General features: G+C 35.7%; 1 protein-coding gene across 5 annotated transcripts in view; it reads right to left on the reverse strand.

Annotated features, from left to right (window-relative positions):
• Window positions 1-15,518, reverse strand: part of FAM19A5 (family with sequence similarity 19 member A5, C-C motif chemokine like) — a 448,788-nt gene that overhangs the window by 279,348 nt on the left and 153,922 nt on the right. The window lies entirely within an intron of this gene.

The raw sequence follows: 15,518 nt of genomic DNA on the forward strand, positions 1-15,518 counted from the left end.
GTGCTAATACAGTCTCATCTACAAGAGATGAGACAGTATCTCAGCAAGGACATTCGGTACAATTGCAGTCCTTGGTGCTTATCCTCCTTGGTCTGTAACTCAGCTGGAGGCTAGTAGAAATAAACGATGCTTTAAAGAGAAATACTAAATTGAAAATCACTCATTTTTAAAAGATAAGTTTCTCCACATGTTATTACTCTTCTGAATTATTGAAACCACCATAACAATCACTTTTGTCACATTATTGATTACTATAGTGTTTTGCATTATACATTCATCTTGAATAGTAAGACCTATCTAGCCATTTTCTTTTTATTTTATATCAGTTTTTATTTTGTCCATCAGATGCCACCCAATTTTTGCAGATGAAATTTTAAGGTAAACTAAAAGATATTCCTCAATTATAACTGACATTTTCTAATCCTTTGGTACACAGAAACTCCTTCCTGACGTCTGACTTGAGCTGATGGTGTCCCTTCACAGCTTCACTGACCATTATGATTCCAGACAGCTCTTTGTCTGCTCTATAAGAAAACAGACCTAGGTGACTGCAGACTAGAAATTTTTATATTCTCACTGGTATTTGCTGTACTTAGTAACAAGATACGTGACAGGTTACTCATCATGTGTCGACTAGTGGAACTTAGTTAATAAAAACAATGTGTAAGAGAGCCAAGAATAGCCGTATTTTCAGTAATAATTAATGTTATTAATATTTCACCCTGAGATCATTTTAGCCAAAGGTGACATCTTTTCTTGCAGAGAAATCCCAGTATTTCAAGACAAGTATGAGTGGTACATGCATAATCTCTCTAAAAGGAAAGCATATTTGTAATGGTCTATTTTAAACATCAGCGATTGTTCTTTGTTTATTATAACATGCATGTTTGCAACACAAATATTACCAGAAGAAGGTAACTCCTAACTCAAGGAAACAAAGTTACTGTCACAAAATGGTTTTGAAAGATATGAATTTGTTTTGTTTACCCAAAATGAGCGGTATTTAGTATTTACAAATAAATATAAAATCTTGTAATATTAACTTGTTTCAACATCTGCCTGGGCTCCAATAATAATGCTCAACTATGTTAAATAGGTCTCTAATAGTAGCAGGTTTTCTCATTAACAGTCAATTTCTTCTCACTGACTTTGAGACACAGCAAAGTCCTAAGTAAAATGTCCTAATTATTAGAATTATGCAAATATAACTTCCATTTATGAAAATTAAATAATTTAGCAACTTGTATATAGTTAATGAAGCCTAATAAATATTAAACTAATGACATTGTAAGTTCGCAGAAGATAATATGCCAAAGCAATTCCAAACCATCATTTGCTGCAATGACAAGTCTAAATTTTCACAAGCATAGTCAACTCTCCAACTAGATATGAGGGATTTATTCCTACTTTTATTGCTATTGCTAGTGGGGGTTATTTTTTTCACAAAGTTTTAATTTTATTACACAGCAATGTTTTGGACACCCTATGAATAGTTAGCAGTATGAAAGGAAAACTGAAAGACTAATAAAATTTATGATAAAAAATTATGATAAAACCAAACCAAAAGATCTGTGTACAGAATACGAGGGAAAAAATTACTATTTTGCAGAAAACATGAATTAGACAACCCTTAATTTTCCTTTCAGTCTTATGGAGAAGATAAGCCATTTTCAACTGAAATTAATAATGTGTTTTATCATTGCTGGGCATTATTTTATATACAGCAGGAACCATCAACTCTCTACCTAAAAATTACGTACTGCAGTGCGAACCCAAACACTAAAAGCTTTCTTTTCCCTCATTTCCCTTCCTCAAAGACAGTGAGAACAAAGCCTTGACTGTCAGCCAGGAGACACAGCAATGTTCTGCCACTTAGGGAAGCAAATCCCTTGTCTTTGTTATCTGCCAAAGGACAGAAATGCTGCACCAGGTAGGAAACCAAATACCCACCCTGACTGCAAGACACTGTGTTCCTGCCAGTGCAGAAACTGGATCTTCGTTCTATGTGAGCAGGCAGAGGCCATGTCCTCCAAAAACCTACACTCCTCCTACCATCAAGAGGACACTATGCAGCATCACAGCAGCCCTCACTGCCTCCGAAAGGACCAGCTGCAGCCCAGTCCCAGCAGCTGAGGACACGCAGCTGCCAGCCTGCAAGCGACAGATCTGCAGCGGCCCAAGAGCAGGAGCCAGAGCCCTCGTGACTCAGAGGAAAGAGCCTCCAGCAGTGCTCAGAGGCAATCAAATCAGTTCCTCATCAGTGTTCGTGGGGCCAAAGTCATGAAAGCCTCACAATTTTAATAAAGTTGGCGCATGCTTAAAGTCCTGATCTGGGAAATGTCACTTCTCTTCTGACTCAGGTTATGAAACCAATAATGTAGCTCACATTAGTATACAAATGTTCCTCCATGGCATGATCTCCATTTAGTCATACAATAATAGAAAGAATCAAATAACTTTCTCTTTTGCCATAGATCATTACACATCAAGCAAAATTGATATGTAAGAGGTATTCTTACACCAAAAGTTTTTCAGACTATAAAACATAGAAAACAAAATGCAAAAAAACTTCTTAGTAAGAAGAAAATTACTAAAGAAAGACTTAAGAATATGTCTAATCCTTACATATGTATACAAATATATACATATTTTTATATGTGATTCTAGGTATATATTTTTATAAATTATATATCTTATATGATTGATTTATTGTTATATAATTAACCATAATTTGTAGGCATACTATACATTCTCGATGAATGTGCATCTATTCCAAAACAAGCATCCCCTTTCTGGAATTCCAGGATCTTATTAGAAGTTTCTATTGCATAGATTTAAAAAACAAAACAAAACAAAACAAACAGTTAATGAAGGTTCCTTGTTTTCCCAAATAGTATTTTTTATAGTATTATACTGGAAGATATCTTGTCAGGAATTATGCCAAATCTTCCTTTGAATCACCCAGTGACAGAATGAGCATCACTTCTTTGGTAATCACAATCTAGAAAGGAACTTTTACTACAGCATCCACATATTAAAATAACAAAATCCATGCCAAATTAGTTATGATCCAGATCGTGAAAGATACATAACTACATGCACACATACACCTATATACATACAGACTGTATTACATGATCTCCCTTAATCAGTCAGGACTGCATCACTAAATAATCAAGAACTTTGCCTTAGATTGTACTCACTGTTTCTCAAACCAGCCATAAAACCAAAAAATTCACGAAGTTCCTTGATGTTCACTGAAATTTCTGTACAAGCTCTAGAATCCCCCTGATAGATCCAACAGGACTTTGGTCCAACAAATGTATTCTACCTTTGCCTATCAGTACCAAAATTGTGCTTTAAATATATTCCACTAATTGTGATTCAAAAAGCCACTGTTGAAGTCCAAGGGATGCGTTTGTAGTCAGAACTCAAAGAATCTACTGAATTCAAGGAAGTTTTCGAGCAGAATGTTTGTGTTCTTGTTTGTTTCCCTCTCTTTTCTTGCAGGGGAGGGAGGGGAATAAAATGGCTGAAACTGTTAAAATAACTAAATCCTGGACAAATGCTTTCCTCAATAGTATGACTTCCTTCATGCATGGTAGTCTTTGGCTTTTAGGAGCAGATTGTGAAATCTGTGAATCTACACAGACTGCCAGATTTTCTGTTTCATGAAAATCTGCTGGGTGAGGCAGATCCATGATGGGATGCAGCCAGGAAGTGTTTTCTGTCCCAGGCTCAGAGAATACAAGGCCTGCACAAGGAAATGCTTTTACTTGTCACATTCAGGAACGACATCCAGTCATAACACAACTAGGGAGACAGACAGAGTATGCTGTGCTCCAGTGATTTTGCTAGTATCTCCTTTACAGGAGTAGTAGTGGAAAAGAAGGACTAGAATTGACCCTGCTATATCTCTACAGCCACTAGAGAAGTTAAAATAGATGACTATCCCCCATTTACTTCCCCTGCACGGGAGATGCTCAAATGAGGACTTTCTCATTGCTAATCTTGGGATGAACTCATTGAAACAGCTTCCCCAAAAGTTTTATATGATACGCTCCACTTTCCTTTACCAGTGCAAATACAAGCACTTCAGAATGGAAAATGAGAGCTGTCTTACGCAGATTTGCAGTGGCAACCTCCTGAGTTAAAAAATATGAATGCCACATTCCTGGCATCAGACATATAGAGTCAGGCCGACTCTGCCAGAAAGGAAGAAGTCAAGGAGCTAAAAAAATGTCCAGTTTCAAAATCATGCGAGCCTGAAAATGACTTGTTTAGTTCCTGCAGTCACTGGACTATGTCCAGAAGAAAATAGATAGCTGTTTACAGTAATGCAACGACTCCTGAAAGCCTTTCTACGACTGTCTTCTTTCCTCTTGATCAAAACTCTTGTTATGCTCTGCCCCCTTCCATGAGGATACTTATTATTTTAGTAATGCTGCCAACAGTTACAAGATGTTCCATTCTTGGCTCTACCGCAAATATATTCACTTATTAATCAAAGGGAACAGTCTCCTTAGCAGTCTGCTTTTCAGATCTTCTGATTCTTGAACCAAAAAGATAAGGAGGGGAAAAAACTAGGAAGCTGTCAGAAGCCAGAAAGTAAGAGGACACAAAAAAGTTCAATAGGTTGCACTAATATTCTGAAAGTTTCCTGTTTGATGTGTGTAGATATGGTTTCCTCAGACTGATTTCCCTTTGATCTCTAAAAAAAATGAGTCAGAGAATATTACTCCTTCTGATGCAGAAATGTCAGGAGGAGTAGGAGGGGGAGAGGGAGTAAAACTGACTCATCTTGAGAGTCAGATTCAACAAACTCTAGATATATTATCCATCAAGAAGACTCTAATCAAAAGTATGAACAAAAGATTGTGCCACATGGATGATGAACAAGGAACCTGAACTAGGCTGGATGCAAGGTCACTAAAAGTACCAAGTCCTCTGTAACTAAGAGAGATCATATTGATGTGATTAGAGATAAGTTAATATAGCTTTCCATCTCCTATAGCTAGATGAGATGGTAAGATTACAGTACAGTTTCAATACAAGAAAAGCCAAAAGGGAAGCTACTGAAAAAAATTATTTATATTCCTAAAGCAAAGAGGGAAAGAATTGGTGAGAGGAATGAAAAAAGTTCACTAGACAGAAAACAAAAACAAAAACAAACACAAAAAAACAATAACCCTCCATTCTGCCTACGTGCTGCTTAGACTGAGACAAAACATCAGTCAACAGCAATACCCAAGAAAATTTTAATGTTTGTTGGCCATACCAGACCACAACAGGTCTCTGTTCCCTGTAACAGAGCTACAGAGAGAATCAGAAGGATTATGATCACAGTTAATAAAAAAACTGAAGATCTTGGAGATCCCTCGTTCAAAATCAGGGCACAGTCTATTTTCAAATTATATGATGCTCAGGTAGCTTCATATACAGTCTATTTGAAATTATATAATGCCCAGTAGCTTCATATTCAGTAACAGCAGACTAGCATAACAGAAACACAAAAGAGCTTTGAAAACCTACTGGGTCCTCTGACTAAGAACATCTTCCAAGAATACTTTGTTTTTCTGGACCCAGGAAACATTTACACATAAAGTGAGTGCAAAAGCAGCTAAACCAGAAAGAGGTGTTACTCCCTATGTGTCCCTGACTCCAAATCCTTTAAACCTGTCCTTATGAAAAAATAAAGCAAAGCTAGTACATATATAAAAAAGAAACAGAAGAGGGGAGAAAAAAAAAAACAAAAAAAAAAAAAAAAAAAAAAAAAAAAAAAAAAAAAAAAAATAATTTGTCTTTGAATGGTTAAAACACAACTGTATTGCATTGCACAAACAAGTCTTTTTCTTTTAATCTTCACACTAAGTTTGCCTCTTAGAACTAGGTATGCCTGTCACCAAATTCAAATAAAGTAGCTTAATTACTTCTGCTGGCACTAATTTATAGCCTGTAGATTCTTGCTAATTAAGAACCCTAATCACTGTTTCAATCTTCTCCACCATACCTCTATCACCTGGTGTGATTCATACCTGCTGATTCCCTTCAGTCACTAAAGCCATGTATCAGAAAGACATTTCCTAGGATGAAAGTAAACTTTTTAACTATGTAAGAGTTAAATGGAGGAGATTTATATGCCAGTTTTATCCTTGCAAGTTTTAAACAAAACATCACAAATCCTATATTCTATAGAAAGCCAATGCTCTGAAAAAGTCTGAAATTCAACTTGAAAAATATCTTTGACTTCTAAAAGAACATGACTTAAAACAACTGCTTTTCATTGATTTGCTAGTTCTTCACTGAAACCAAAAAGTCAAGAACAGCAAAAACTATGACCACCAAGAACACCTATACAAAAATCAATACCAACTCTTAACTTGCTAATGAAGTAAAAGTTTAGCAATGAAAGAAACAAATTTCAAAACTGAAGATTTTTTTTTCTTTGTTACTTTCTAAAAATTTCCAAATTGCATCCTTATTTTTTAAATATTGGCACGATAAGGCTTTGATAGTTCCTACAGTATTCCCCAAAGTTTTACCTATATTGAAGCTTAAATGCACATTCATTTAAGCCTTGTATGTATGCTACTGTACTCCTGGAATAGTGTGTACTGTGATTTTGAAGCTAAATTTCCATTTTTTCACAAGCATATACACTATTAAAAAATAGATCAGTAATAATAAAAATACAGTATAATTAATATACTTTCCAGGAAAAATAAAGGATGTCCTAAAAGAGACCAGCACCATCTTCTTTTGCTGAAAACCTCACAATGTTATTCTCAGAATTTTTATGCAGTGAAGCATTTTTAACTCTTCCATGCCTTTTTTTATAAGGTAATGCTTTAAATTCTATGTAATGTGCAGTCCTTATCAAGAAGGAGTTTGAAACAAATAGAGGGGTGGTTTAAAACAGCTGGGATATGTTTAATGTACCTAGTGTTAATTGCTATTTTTATGAAGAAAAAACATAGAAACTTCACCTGAACAAAGTATGCTGGAACAGGCCAATATTAACATAAAATCCTTCTTACTTTTTCCAGTCTTGATTTGATAAAAAATATAAATTTATAAAAGCACAGCAATTAAAATGTAAAAAGAAAAGCCTTAATAAACACAGTAAATTTAAAATTGATAAATGGAATTAAGACTGGGTTTTTTAACTAGAACCAAAATGGTCTTCTGATGATGATATTCTGTTGTGTTACAATTTCTTCTAGGACAATATTGTTAAGGATATATCACACGTGCTGCAACAAGACTTCCATAACAATCACTCAAAACAAGCTGAAATAAGAGATATCCATGTTTAAATAAACATTATTACACTTGGTAGAACTTTACTTTTCTCATTTACAAAATTTACATAATTCTACACTACTACATGTGGGTGGAGTAGGAGTTCAAAACAAATGAGTCAATATTTTTCTTCAGGAAAAATACCATTAGCAGAGCATTCATGAGCAATCATATAATCACAGGCAACTGTCCCAGACCCATAATATATGACGACAAACACGCTTTAAAGAAATAGCTCAGATGGAGAGAAAGCTCTCAGTATGGAAAAGCCAAGATTTTATTTCAAAAACAATGAATTAAAGTGAAGCTTGACAACTTTGCTGCAACTAATTATAATACAGCTGTAAAGTGAGATTATTAACATTTCTATTCTGCCAGTCTTTAAATCTTTTGCCTAGTCATACTTGAAGCTGTTCAGTGCAAAAACTTTCTCTCTTATCCTTTTAACTAAAATCTACCTCAGTGGATTCTGTTACATTCTGTTGAAGAACAGGAAAGGCACACTAAAACCACAAATTCCCATTGTAAAATGCTGTAAGAGTTAATACTTTAGAACTGATTAAGTGACCAAAACTAGTGTGTTTTTTTCACCACCTCTTGTGTGTAGGCATTTATGCATAACACCCATACAAAGGATAGAAAAAGACGTTTAAATAGATTATTTTATTCTGTAAAAAGTTACAGAAATCCAATCCACTGTAAAATTTCTAGCTCACTTTTTGCATGACATATTTGGAGAACATCTTTCCATCAAAATTATTTGGAACATTTTGCAGTAAATTGCCCCGATGTCTGACAGAAAGCATGCACATCTGCAGCTAGAATGTTCACTGAACCAAGTTCAATGCACATTCAGAAGTGACTGTTTCAGTGATGATACTTTACTAACACCTTTTAAACAACAGACTTCAAGCCATGGTGTGGCAAACAGGAAACACTAAAATGGTAAAACAGTCTGGATATGAGTAGTCAAACAACAGCTTATTCCTGCAATAGAACCGGTGGTCCCGTCTCAAGTCTTGCTTCTCTTTGTCATCCTTTCCGTTAGAGACTTATCCCTCCCTTTAAACCTCTGCAGCACTGTATCCCACTAAACACCACATTGCTGCTGTTAGTAACAAGCCACACTGTCTTTGCAACTACCTTTTCATAGCCTTGGGTCTAATGCCTGTCAGACTTCCTTTGTTTGAACTTGTCTTGGCCTGCCTGGAGCTTTGCTTTAACTATTTTTTTAGTGGAAACAGAAATTTTCTAAGGCTCGGGTGACTACTGCCTAATTTGTATTTGAATAATTATATGGTATAATCATAATTTTTACAGACGGGAACAAGTAGTTATTTTCTGAAGAAGGAAATATTTGTCACCCTAGCATAATGGTGTAACACAGAGGAATACAGGCACAATGTGATACCAGACGCCTCGACAGTGGGAACATAGGATGCAGTGTAGGGGGTCAACAGCATGAGCCAATAATAAAGTGGATCCTTGAAGACCCCAGAACTGTAAAAAAACCACTGATGGTCAGTTAAAGGAACTGAGAACTGGGCAAAACCAGATACTGGTTTAACAAAGAGCATAAAGAACAGTACCCAGTGCATTATATACTCTGTATGTAATAGATTTCACTGTAATGTGGATTTGCAGACTGAAGAGTAAAAACAAGGAGCAATGCATAATAGGGAACATGCAGTAGTAGTTCCAAGTGGACAGTAGAGTGAGGAAAAAGAAACCATCAGCATCAACACCTCCTGGCAGAAGACAAAGGAACCCCCACCACAGACTCTCCCAGCAAAGCACTCATGGTGGTGGTGGCTCAACACAGCTGAAGGATTCAGAAAAGCATGGGAAGGATGAATGTAACACCACTGAAAGGGGTAGATAGTGGGAAGTGTGTGTATAATAATAACTGCATTATTTATTACCAAGATTTTTCCTTTTCTAGTATTCCTTCACTTATTTTCTTTTCACTTTTCCTATAATAATTAAATATGGACTAAAAAGAATTCTTTGATTGAACTGTTGATATATAAAATACACGACATTCTTTATTTTTCATATAATGTGTGTCCTTTACGGCAATAGCAAGACTAGGAGTACAACACCTTCCCAAACTTCTTTTCTGATTTGGTTCACATGACTGCAAGTATTTCCTTTTCTTCTTGTTCCTTCTCTTGTGCTTCTCAGTGTTCAAGTTCCTGACCCCCAAATTACTCCAGAAATAACTAAGATTTGGAAGCCAGATGAAGTACTAGTCTTAATGAACTCAAAGCAAATTTCTCACTGACCCCTTCAGTGTAGCCAGAGTTCTACCTTGTCAAACCTACTGTTGATGAACATATAATTGCTGTAATTTTTTAGACAACAGATAATATCTCTCTCTCAAAACAACCCAGTTCCTTGTTCTCTACATCGATCTCATCACTAATTGAGAGCCTGAAAATTTGACACTGAACATGTCACTCAAAGAGTCAGAGTCCCCCAGGAACAGATATGTAATATGTGCCATGCCACGTTGCCACCCACTGTTGTGAATCATAACATGTCATGATTATGAAGAAGTACTGAAGACATGTGGGATGCCTCTCAACAGTAGGAAAAGTAGAATCTTTTCAATAGTCTCTGTGATTATTTTTATGAGACATTAGTTTTGAGAAATTTCTATACAAAAGGATGTCGTGCATTCCTCTAAACTGCAATTGTAACTAACACCTTTCCTTAAATTCCACCTTCTGGCCTACCCTTCACATCACATCCTTTTTGCTAGACGCTTGTCAAAAGAGCTAACTAACCTGAGAGGATGGTATACGCTACTAAAGGAAAAAAAGGAGACTTGTTAAAAGATAAAAATTAAACATGATCACAAAGCAGGACCATCGGGTAGAGGTAAGATTTAATTATTATGTAACAAATTACCTATGAACTTTGGCCTATATTTGCATATTGCTTTAAGGAAAGATGCTGAAAGTTAGTCACTTGATTTTCAGGGATGCTCTCATAACTCTAATGGGAACCAACGAAGTCAAATGATGAGTCTGCATAACCTTCAAAGAGTTGACTATTGACTTCAATGTCTCTTATTGGATATAAGTAAACAGATATAAACACTTACTTGTTGCTTTTGCTCACTGCAGCCCAGTGAATATTATTTTTGCTATTCCTAGTAGTGTCACAGGCTCTGCCCTGAGCTGAGAGCACATGTCTCAGGGCTGGCCTGGGATCATCTTGGCCAGAGCTGGGCTGAGCTGGCTTCAGCTCCTGCCTCGGGGCCAAGTGTCTGCTGCCTCCTCAGACTAAGCTTCAGCTCTGCCAGTGCCTCGATGGGAAGGGTCTAGAAACACAGTTTCTTAGTTGCTGTCTAAGAAACAAGAGGCCATGGGGAGGCTGAGCCTGGGGAGGGTGTGGGGCCACACTGACACTCAGCTGGAAGCACCGAGAAGGCAGCAGCCTGAGAAGCACACAAATACCCAGGAGCAGACTTCAATGATGAGGAGGAAGGAGTTCAACCAACACTGAAATTCCCCCAGCAAAGACAAGCATCCTGCAGACTATCATGATCCTTCTTACTACCCCTCTGCCTGGCAAAACTAACACCATTGACCCAGAGGGATTCTGGGAGGGTGAGCATAGCACCTGAGAAAAAGACAGAAATTAGGAACTTCTGTATAACAGTTTTAAGAGTATTTCTATTTAAAAGACTTTTCTGTATTAATTTAGACTCATGTTTTTGAACCTGGTTGTTGTCTTTTGATTAGATTGCTAAGATTTTAAATAGACCAGTAGCAAATTTTTGGGTCCATGTATAGTATGTTCCCTTTTGCGCATATTTTGACTGTAACATGTCATGTATTTATTTTTGGTACCACAGAAAAAAAAATCTCAGATGAAACAACTTCTATAATTAACTTAGGAAATATTTATCTAAAAAAAACCCCACTCTGGGTTAAGCTTTATCACAAGATACCGCCTGGATGAAAACAATAAGGAAACATTAGCTTAGAATTACATCTGTAGTACCAAACTTTTACAAGACTATGCAAGCAGTACAAAATGTAACAGAATGAGTCTGGGAAAGCTCTCAGCAGAGCATTAACTTACCATAAGCACAGAAGTACTTCTCATGAAACTTTCAGGGAGTAATGTTCTGTATTTGACAGTGCAAGAGAAGGAATGTCCAAAAATTCTCAGATTTGTTGTGAAATTACTCAGACCTTACATCCATAAGTACTAGATATAGTCATGTCCCTAACACCAGGATCTATTGTGCAGAATTTACTGCAACACACTGGCCAGATCTGTACAGAACTACTACATGTAACTAATTCTAATTTAGAACATATAAATGAAAAGTGACAGAAAAACCTGTGTACGTGTTATTGGCCTGTATATGCTAAAGGTATGAGTACACATAATAAAAAACTATTAATGTTTTTATTTTTTATTATTAATGTTATACATTAGGTTCTTGGAAGCATATTAAAAAAAATAAATAAATACTATGGAGGAAAGAGGGAATTACAGGTTTGAATATGAGCAATGTGCAGTATAACATTAGCAGGAAAACAATTGAGTTGTCAATTCCAGTAGGTCACACTTAGTTTAGCCACAAGGTGTTTTTGTAATTCAGTGGAGTATACTAATCCTCCAGTGTAGCTTAATTTAACTACTTGTCTCTCATTGAAGTAGCTATAAAAGTTTCTATCATGATAGTTGTATTTTCATGCTATCTAATATATGTACTGTGTTTTAACAAAGATACTACTTTTCAATAGGTCAAAACTTTGGACTGTCAATATTAAGATCTGTATTAACTGAAAGCACTAATCAATAGGAAAATACACAATGCTACATAGCATGCATGTGTCGTATGTACCCATATATATGAATTCCCTCCTCAGAACTAATCCCAGACAACATCTGTATTTTATGCAATGATTGATGTGTTACACATGAACACTGAAGGATCAGGGACCAAAATTGATTTCATTCTCTTCAGAAGACTGCTCGAATCACTAGGCTGAGACCTAGTGACCTTTATACAGGCTTTTTCTGTTTCAAAAATGTCTGAATCACTGCACTGGGGTTCAGCTTTGACAGGTGCAACAGGTGCCTTTAGGGGTTTAGTCACTCCTTCAGAGTGGGGTTTCAAACTTTCTCAGGCTGAGAAGTGTTGCTAGCAAATTGCTCTAAGCTGTTGTGCGGAGACAGAGACCCCTCCTCCAGAAGCTACCCAAAGGTCTGCTCATATACCTCAGGTAGGTAATATGGTGCAGGCATTCAAAAAAAGCATGGTGTCTGATGTACAGCCTGTGCCTTAGTATTCTCTTTTGGTCACTTGTGCCAAGGCCTGATGAATTTACACATCCACTTAGTCACTTTTACCACTGACTGTATAGAAATCCTGCTAAATCTAGTGTGCATATAAACTAGCTAACACCTTCTCTGCTGATGCTAAAATGCCTAAAGGGGGTCTTGTTCTTTCTCTTTCAGATTTTTCTTCTTGCTGTTCCCACATTCTCTTCAATTTGACAGCACTGAAAACATACCTGATATTCAGAATAGGATTAAATTTACGGATTAAGTTGAACAAATCCAGGTTTGTATTTTAAAACAGTTCCATAGACATACAGACATACATGTCCACAATTAAAGATGTCTTATTCTATGAGCAGGAAGGCAACCCCTACAGAAGAACAGTAAAAAAGTAAACCTAAGAGCAATGTTTCTATAAATAAGAGCCCCAAACATTATGCCTGAAATCTTTATTCTCCTTCCAGCTGTGAATGAGGAGGAGTACCAGGAGATCAGCTGATGTACTATGCCTCAGATCCTGACTTGCTATCAGACTTCCCCTTGTATGTAGTGCACCTAAATCTGCACATCACATAAATCTTTTAATTTCCATGGAAGTAAGGGAACATTTTACTTCTTCTACAGACATTAACCATTGCTAGAAGACAAGGATGGAGGGGGACCCCAGGTACTTTATTTCAACATAACTTTTACTATTGCTTTTTCCCTCTTGAATCTTCTTGCTCTATAAATAACCCAGTTATTACACAGAAATGCCAGTAGCAGATGTCCAAAACTTGCAGGTTTCAGTTTCAGAGACAGATTTCAAAGCAGCAGGAAAAAAAAAAAAAAAAAAAAAAAAAAAAAAAAAAAAAAAAAAGAAACAAAGTCAATAATTTCACTCCTGTGCACACTGGCAAAGATAGAAGGTGTAGCATCAGCACTGGATCTGCATGTCTTCAAACTCGAGAAGATATATTATACACTGGTTAGGGTATACATTTCCTATCTGATAACTGTAACAGAAGCTCTAGGATTTTCTTTATCGAATCTAAATGTTCAAGCCCCTAGAAACTGCAATTCACATTGAAAAATGGGACCTAATACCAGTCTCAAATTAAGTCTTTGTTAGAGTTGGTTTTTATCCAAAGTAAAAAGTTGTCAAATTTCTAAAAAAAATAAATATGCTACTTCTTGTGTTCTTTGTGAAATGTATTTGGCAAAAAAGAGCAAAACCAGTAGAAAATGCTGTGAAATGATCCTAGACTTTTTTATATCCTTGGCATAAGCAGTAGACAAAGTCAGCAGTCAGGAAAGTTCAATGGTATCTGATTATCGCCTCCCACTGCCACATGTATTGTTACTTGTCTATTTTTGCTGAGTAAGGTGGGAAATGCAAACATTTATTTTCATATAAAAAAACCCCACGATATGTATTTTTTCTTTTTATTTCTATGAAATGAACCAATGATTTCTAAAATGGAAATTTAACATGGAGAGAATGCCTTCTAAAAAAAAAAAAAAATTGCAATAACTCTTAAAACACCAAAGAAGACATCCAAGAAGTTTTCCATGATGGCCCAGTGAATTTCTCTACTTCTTACTAACCAAACAAAGAAATTTAACGTAAAGGGTTTTCTGTTTCTCATAGCACCTTTCCAGACAGTAGTTTGCTTTTGAAATCAAAATTTTGAAATTGAAAAAAATTCCATTTCTTTCAATAAAGTTACAAGATGTAACGAATCTTCCAGTCCCAAATGGGGAACAGAGCCTTCTAGCTATGTAAGCTTCTTCTGAAGTAGATATAATGCTGCATAAAAAGATCAGTGAAAATTAAAAATCAAATAATATCTTTAGAGGGATGTTTAGAGAGGGAACCCTAAACTTCTTATGAAGATCTTTCTAAAACTTTCATTATTATTTTCTATGATTTCTTCCTTTGATAATATGAACCTTCCTTTGATAATATGAAACTTCCTTTGATAATATAAACCATCCTCATGCAAACAATATGAAAAATAACTATTTTATGTGCATGTCATAAACTTTGTGTTAGTGAAGCACAGATACAATAAGTTACTGAATATTCTGACAAGCTCTCAGGAATATATTCTGTCTTTATAAACACATTTTATTTTGGCAATGTAATGCCTATGCAATTAAAAGAGATAATCATGCACTTAAAATGTATCACACTGAAACTTTAATTGTAGATATCACAGAGCCCAATAGCAAGTTTCTACTCCAAATGGAGAATACTAATAGATATATAAGAAGGTTCCCAAAAACTCAGTAGTAGTGCAGTCATGTGAACAGAAATACTGCAGCTCTTTATTGCTTTCACACTGTGAAAGCCACTAACTTTCAATTTTGTGATGTTACTCAATACAATTTGATCAGCTATTTTATGCCGCTGTGCATAACAACAAAAAATATAAGACCAGTAATAAACCAAGAATTTGTAAAAGTCAATTTGCCTTGTTGCATTATAGAGATGATAGGGTGAGAAAAGGAGGAGGTAAGTTAGAATCAGAATTGTCAGACTTTATTAAGAGAAAGTAATTTTGCTCTGATTATGCCAATGAAAGCAAAAGAAAGGAAGAATTAAACAAGATGGCATGTTTTTCAGTAGTTTAAAAATATACAGTTACATAAAGAAAAAGAGTCAAAAATAAATGTTAAATCTAAATAATAAGTCTCTACAGAAACCTTATTCTTTTATCAAGAGAAAATTCCCTTTCTTAATTCATTCACTTTTAGCTCCTTAGGTGTGATTCTGAGGATGTGTTCCACACTGCTGATACACACTTTGATTCCTTTTTACTAATATATATTGGTTTCTGCTATCTCAGATACCAGTGTATGTCTTCCTAGGGGAAAAAAAAAAAAAAAAAAAAAAAAAAATAGAATAAACCCCTGGCATAACT

This window comes from Athene cunicularia, assembly GCF_003259725.1.
Source record: "Athene cunicularia isolate RWA chromosome 1 unlocalized genomic scaffold, athCun1 chr1_part2, whole genome shotgun sequence".
Lineage (NCBI taxonomy): Eukaryota > Metazoa > Chordata > Aves > Strigiformes > Strigidae > Athene > Athene cunicularia.